The sequence below is a fragment of the Morone saxatilis genome, unplaced genomic scaffold, assembly GCF_004916995.1.
Source record: "Morone saxatilis isolate NCDOM2014 unplaced genomic scaffold, NCSU_SB_2.0 Contig17, whole genome shotgun sequence".
NCBI classification, from domain to species: domain Eukaryota; kingdom Metazoa; phylum Chordata; class Actinopteri; family Moronidae; genus Morone; species Morone saxatilis.
In genome coordinates, this window is record NW_023339729.1 from 6,304,716 (window position 1) to 6,310,895 (window position 6,180).

At 38.6% G+C, this 6,180-nt stretch overlaps 1 long non-coding RNA gene across 1 annotated transcript; it reads left to right on the top strand.

Annotated features, from left to right (window-relative positions):
* The first annotated feature begins 333 nt into the window (after positions 1–333).
* LOC118327413 lies at positions 334–2,241 on the top strand. The gene is made up of 3 exons (XR_004796687.1): positions 334–428; positions 1,297–1,435; positions 1,821–2,241. It is a non-coding gene; the product is annotated as an uncharacterized LOC118327413 (long non-coding RNA).
* Positions 2,242–6,180: the final 3,939 nt, after the last annotated feature.

Here is a 6,180-nt window from a genome sequence, read left to right on the forward strand (position 1 = left end):
CCAATAGTTTAGGCCTATAGCAGCATAACTAAGGGATGGTTCAGGACTCACCTGATCCAGCCCTAACTATAAGCTTTTTGATGCAATATATTTTCTGGAATTTGGTTAAGAAACCATTTATGGATTCGATAACCAGATGGGAGTGTCAGTTCTGGGCTAATCCAGTAAATGGACTACCTGACAAATCAAGATGCTTCTTAATATCCCCCATCATCACTAGTGATCAAGTGTTTAAGATTTATTTGATTCAAGTGTCTAGATGCTGATTGCACTAATTGTGTATTTGTAGCTGTGAAAGGTTCAAGAAATAACTTTCCAGCCTCTAGTAATGGTTACTGTGTGTGTTTGTGTAGGCTGAGCTAGCTGTCCACAAGAAGAAGATTGAAGAAGTGGAGAACTGGATAAGAGTTCACACAAACACATCAGAGGTACTTTATTCTAATAATTATTGATTTCAGTAACTAACTTGGCTCCCAGCCTAGTGTCCCTGCATTGTCTGTGAGTAACTGTAAGCCCAGCCGTGTGCTTTATGAGGGATAAGGATTGGTGTAACAGTGGAAATATGAAAATTCTATTCCGTTCCTTCTCACCTAATCTGTAGTTATTGTCAATCATACATTGACATACATTATTGTCAAGCGGCTGTGGCAGAGCGGGTCTTCCTAATCGGAAGGTTGTTGGTTCGATCCCCTGGCTCCTCCCGCCATATGTCAAAGTTACCTTGAGCAAGATGTGTATGTGTATGTATGTGTTAGTTTTACTTTGCCATCGCTGAGTGAATGTGCTTGAAAGGGCGAATGTAGCATGTAGTGTAAAAGCGCTTTGAGTGTTCGGAAGACTAGAAATTTTTTACATATTTCACCAATCCTAGAGTCCCTTTGTCAAGGGATGTTGATGCGACTCAAGCAAGTGAGCTAAATAATTGTTATGCTTGCTTCAGCTGAAGCAGAAGTTACTGGATGGGCCTCTCACACCTATCATCCTTTCTAAGTATAACATCAGGAGGGCTTTTAAGCATGCAGACACCAGGAAGGCAGCTGGACCAGATGGTATTAGTGGCTGGGTCTTCAAACTATTAGCTGATCTACAAGTGCCCCAAAAAATTATATGTATAAATGTATTACTATTCCTATTCTATTATCTTTCTCTTTTATGGGTCCTGTTTAGAGACCAAGTAAAGTCAAGAGCTAATCTTGTGGTCTGAGCTATTATGATCTTATACTATTAAAATTTTGTCTGTGGAGGCCTTAAATGAAGCTGAAGGTTCAGGTTAAGCCCAGCTGTTGTCATCTACAGGGTAACATCTTGCTGCTGACAGGACCATCAGGTTGTGGAAAGACAGCAACAGTCCAGGTTTTGTCTCAGGAGCTGGGCCTCAGGGTTCAGGAGTGGGCCAATCCCACCAACCTGGAGCCATACAGCAGCAGTCAGCATGGTGAGGACAAATCTTTACTGTGATAGCTGTTTCGTACCAGTCAGACATATCAGTAGGACTCAGACTAAGAGTTGGCATGAAGTAGTCATTAATATAAATGAGAATTACCTTGTTGATGAAAAACTGCTCCTCAGTGACCAGAAAAATGCCTTTGTTGACACTGGGTCAGAGAGGAGTTGATGCTGATGTATTGGATTTCTTTATTTTGAAAGGTGTATTTAATATATTGTCCAATCAGTTTGTAAATGGGAATGGTTGTTTTTAAGTACAGGTAGAGTTGAAAAGTTATATATGATCTCAGTATCTACACTATCTTGTGTCAGTTTACAGGCTTCTCCAACCAGTTTTTTTTCATTTGTTGTTGTGTCTGTAATTCTTTTGTCAGAATGGAGGATGAACGGCTTTTCCTTCAGCTCCCAGTTAGCCCAATTCCAGGACTTCCTCCTCAAAACCAACAAATACAACTGCCTGAAGATGGTGGGTGATGGAGGACCTACAGACAGGAAGCTCATACTGGTGGAGGTATGTACTGCACCTTCAACTGGAGCCACTGTTCTGTAATTATCCCAATTTGTCATTCCTATTCATCTTAGTAGCACAGTAAAAAGCCTGTAGAAGATGTCATGAGGAAAATTGCACAACCATGTTGTTCTCCCTTGTTTTCTGTGTTTTCCTCTTAAAGCCTCAACTATTTTGCAACAGTATTTGCATTAGCTGGAGCAGTGCCTACAGAAACTAGATGGCATCATTTTGTCTCTTCCATCTCTGTTCCGTCTGCAGCTGTATGTCCATCTCCAACATTTTAGTGATTTTATCTCTCTGAAATAGACCGGATACCTACTATTTATTGCATCCCTTAAAGATCCAGTGTGTAACATTTAGGAGGATCTATTGTCAGAAATTATTATTATTATTATTATTATATAATATTCACAGGTATGTTTTGAAAATAAGAATTGTTGTGTTTTCCTTACCTTAGAATGACGTTTTTATCTGCAGAGGGGGCGGGTCCTCTTCTTTGGAGTCTGCCTTGTTGAACCGCCATGTTTCTACAGTAGCCCAGAACAGACAAACTAAACGCTGGCTCTAGCTAGGGGCCTTTAGTGTTATTTGTACATTTTGCATCCACTGTAGTTTGTCCTTCATGCTTGCTTGAGGCAAGAGGTTTCAGTTTCTTGCTATCTGCAATCTCACTGTTAGAGGTCAGTATTTAAAATTTTTATACCAAGCATACTAAAATATACCAATCATAGGTCAGAACAATTCTAAAAGCCAGAAGTGGTACTAAAGAGCCAACTCTTATTTCTGAGTTGACCTAAAGAGTCATAATTCCAATCACTACACACCACTAGATGCCACTAAATCCTACACACTGGTCCTTAAAGTACCAATTTTATGTACTTTTACTTTGCTTGAGTCTTTTCTTTTCATGCAACTTTATACTTTTACTCTAGTGCAGTTCAGATGAAAATAATGTACTTCTTACTCCACTACATTTATCTGACAGCTTTAGTTACCTTACAAATAAAGACTTCTGCACACAAAACATACAAAGAGTTTATAAAATATAATGGTTTGTTATAAATGTTATAATAGAAGATGAATTGAATGAAATACTATTTTGTTATATCTTTTATACAATTTTTCATACAAAAACATTTCTTGGTTCCAGCTTTATACATGTTCTACTATGGTTGGACAAAACAAGCATCTCATTATTTCAGAATTTCTCACTCTCAATAAAATTTCTTCTTTTCAGATGTTACAAAAACTAGTTTCACAACTACAGTAAAATACTTTTAATAATAATCCTATTATATAATACATAACAGTCACAGGTGACATTTTTGTGCATAGTGAGTACTTTCTGATCATACTTACATACTTTTACTTAAGTAATCAATACAGGACTTTTCCTTGTAATGGAGTATTTTTACATTGTGTTAGTAGTACTTTTACTGTCAAGGATTTTAACCACCACTGCTTTCCTACCAATTCTAACCATTTATTACCAGTTCCCTGTGCCAGTGTCTCTGACTGAACTATGGATGTTTTCAAAACTTTAACATCGTTTGTTGCACACTTAGTCATGCATATTCAATGTTAAGAGAAAAGCTTTTTTAAACCAAGTTTTCAGGGGATTTAAGTGCACAAACACTGAAAACTGTCTTCAGTGTTTGTCCCTGCAGTAGTCTTTCATCCTTATTTTTCATCCCACGCTTTTAGCCCCCGCTCTATGGCTGATGGCTGGGAAGAGGCTGGGGTAGGGTCCAGGGACCTTAGATCCTCCAGGAAAGGCATCCATAGGGAATAATGTTCTCATGATGCTGTGTTTATCATTCAGAGAGAGAAAGAGATAAAATCTGAGAGACATTTATTGGAGGGCAAAATCATACTGCCGTATATAATGTCACACTGTGAGTCATCTGTGACCTGACAACCTCATGACATTCTGAGCGCAATCAGCAGTGCTTGATGGATGCTAAGCAGAGGCTTCTCTCTGCTGTTTGCAAACACCCACGGACACACATGCATTTTATGTGTCACTCAAATTAACCTCAGGTGGAAGCGTCTGCAATTAGCGGATACAAATATTGAGCTGGTAATCTCTAATAATAAAGAAAACCCCCCTGTACTTAACTCCAAATGTACTTGAGTAATTCAATGTGTTAATGTTACGCTACTTTATACTTCTACTCCACTACATTTCAGAGAGTAACATTGAACTTTTTAGTTACTAGTTACTTTTCACATTCAGATAATTAATACCTAATTATGTTGTATCATTATAGATTAAGCAACCCAGCAATATGTAAAGTAGTTGAAATTAGCCTCACCTTTATTAGCTGTGTTATTAGTGATGCTTACATGAATGCATCACTATTTTTAATGCAGTAATCCAATTTAAATAATTCTTAAATGAAACCTTCTGCATGATGAATACTTAGTCTATTTTGATGCTAATATTTTTGTGCTTTTAGTCGAAAACAAATGACTGCAGTATTAATTCTAACTGGGTATTTCTACACTGTGGTTTGACTGCTTTTATCTGAGAACTTCTTCCACCACTGGATTTTGGACGTATGCCTGTTCTCATGTGGTCAAGGGGGTAACAGAAGACTGGGAAATGTTCCAAGAAAAAAATTCAAAACAGTGAATGTGTGTGGCTTTCAGTCGAAACTCCAAACTCCAGAGACTACGCTCACAGCGAAGTTGTGAGTTGGAGGAACTTTGGAGGCACAGACTGCAGACTGGGGCATCTGGCATGGCAGCAGAGCTATAGACAGATTGGAACCAATTAAAAAAAAGAAATCCTGTTAAAGTGTGGCATTACAGTAGTACAGGCCCTAACTACTTCCATCTGTCTGCAGTCCAACTCTAGCTGTATGACTCACAGCCTTACTGACCAAAAACTACTGTGGGAAACGTACTGTAAGAAAAGAGAAGAGAAAAGAAGACATTTGGAGAGAAAATAAGAAAGTGTTTCAACCTACACACACCCACACAACCATAGCAGTTTAATACTGCAACATTTCTCACACAATGAAGCTCCACAACTGGACAATTAGTCTTGGAAAAGCTAAGTAGATCCATGTGTTGTTGTGCTGAGTATCCTGCCTGCAGTCTATACTGGGCCTCCACCTCCACAAACGTGATGAAATAGGTAACGGTACATTCAAGTGCAAAGCTGTACACGCAAGGATATGAATATTTTATGAAACAGAATATTTCACATTCCAAAGGCCACATAGAAGATTTAATGAGGGCTGTAATTCCAGGCATTCCTAAAATCAGTTTTAGAGTATTTCTCTGGAAATACTTAAGTTAAGTGAGACAGCTGACTCCCATCTTGTTATGTTTCTCTCTCTGACCTTTGTCCTTTCTGTGGTTGATTATACAAAAAAAGGGGGGGAAATCAAGAGATGAAAATTAAAAACAATAACTAGAACTTGAGTTTAACTTTCTTTTGCTATAGGCTACACGCACACATGTGCCAACATAGGTGCTGAGAGATATCTTCACACTTTTTCAGCCCCCTGCCCTCAGCACTCACTGCCTGTCTCATCTTTCTTTGTTTAATTTCTTACTTCCACACCTTGTCTTTTTATCAAAAGGACGATGAGTCTCCACTGTCTGTTTTTGCAGGCTGTGCCCTTTTTCCTCAAAGACATTTCTTATTTCTGGGTGTGAATATGGTTGACATTAAATCTCCTGATAAGGGAGTTGTTTAATATTGTAGTAAATATTCTCTGGGCTGCCAGGTGTTGAAAGAAAATAAGTTATAACATCAGACATCTAAGCTAGCAGGTGAACTTCACCAGTCCACTCTGGTTCATTTTGTTATCATTATTTTTAGTTTAATCCACACTTAAAGACATTCAACACGACGATAGGCAGGACTGTTTTTACAAGACTACTGTTAGCATAGCATATATTAGCTGCATTTTAAGCATTCAATTATAACCTGATTCTGCAGTAGCCGCTAACTCTACAGCTCTATCGCATGTTTCAGCTCCTTGTTTTGGTTTTCTGGCCTGCAACTTCACTGTTTACTGTTCACTCTCACTGCACTTAAAGGTCCAGTGTGTAGGATTTAGCTGTAAGGTTTCATATTGCAATGCACCTCGTCCCCTTCCAAGCATAGGAGAAACTATGGTGGCTGCAAAACACACGAAAGACCCTTCCTAGAGCCAATTTTTGGTTTGTCCCTTCTGGGCTATTGTAGAAACATGGCGGTTCAACAT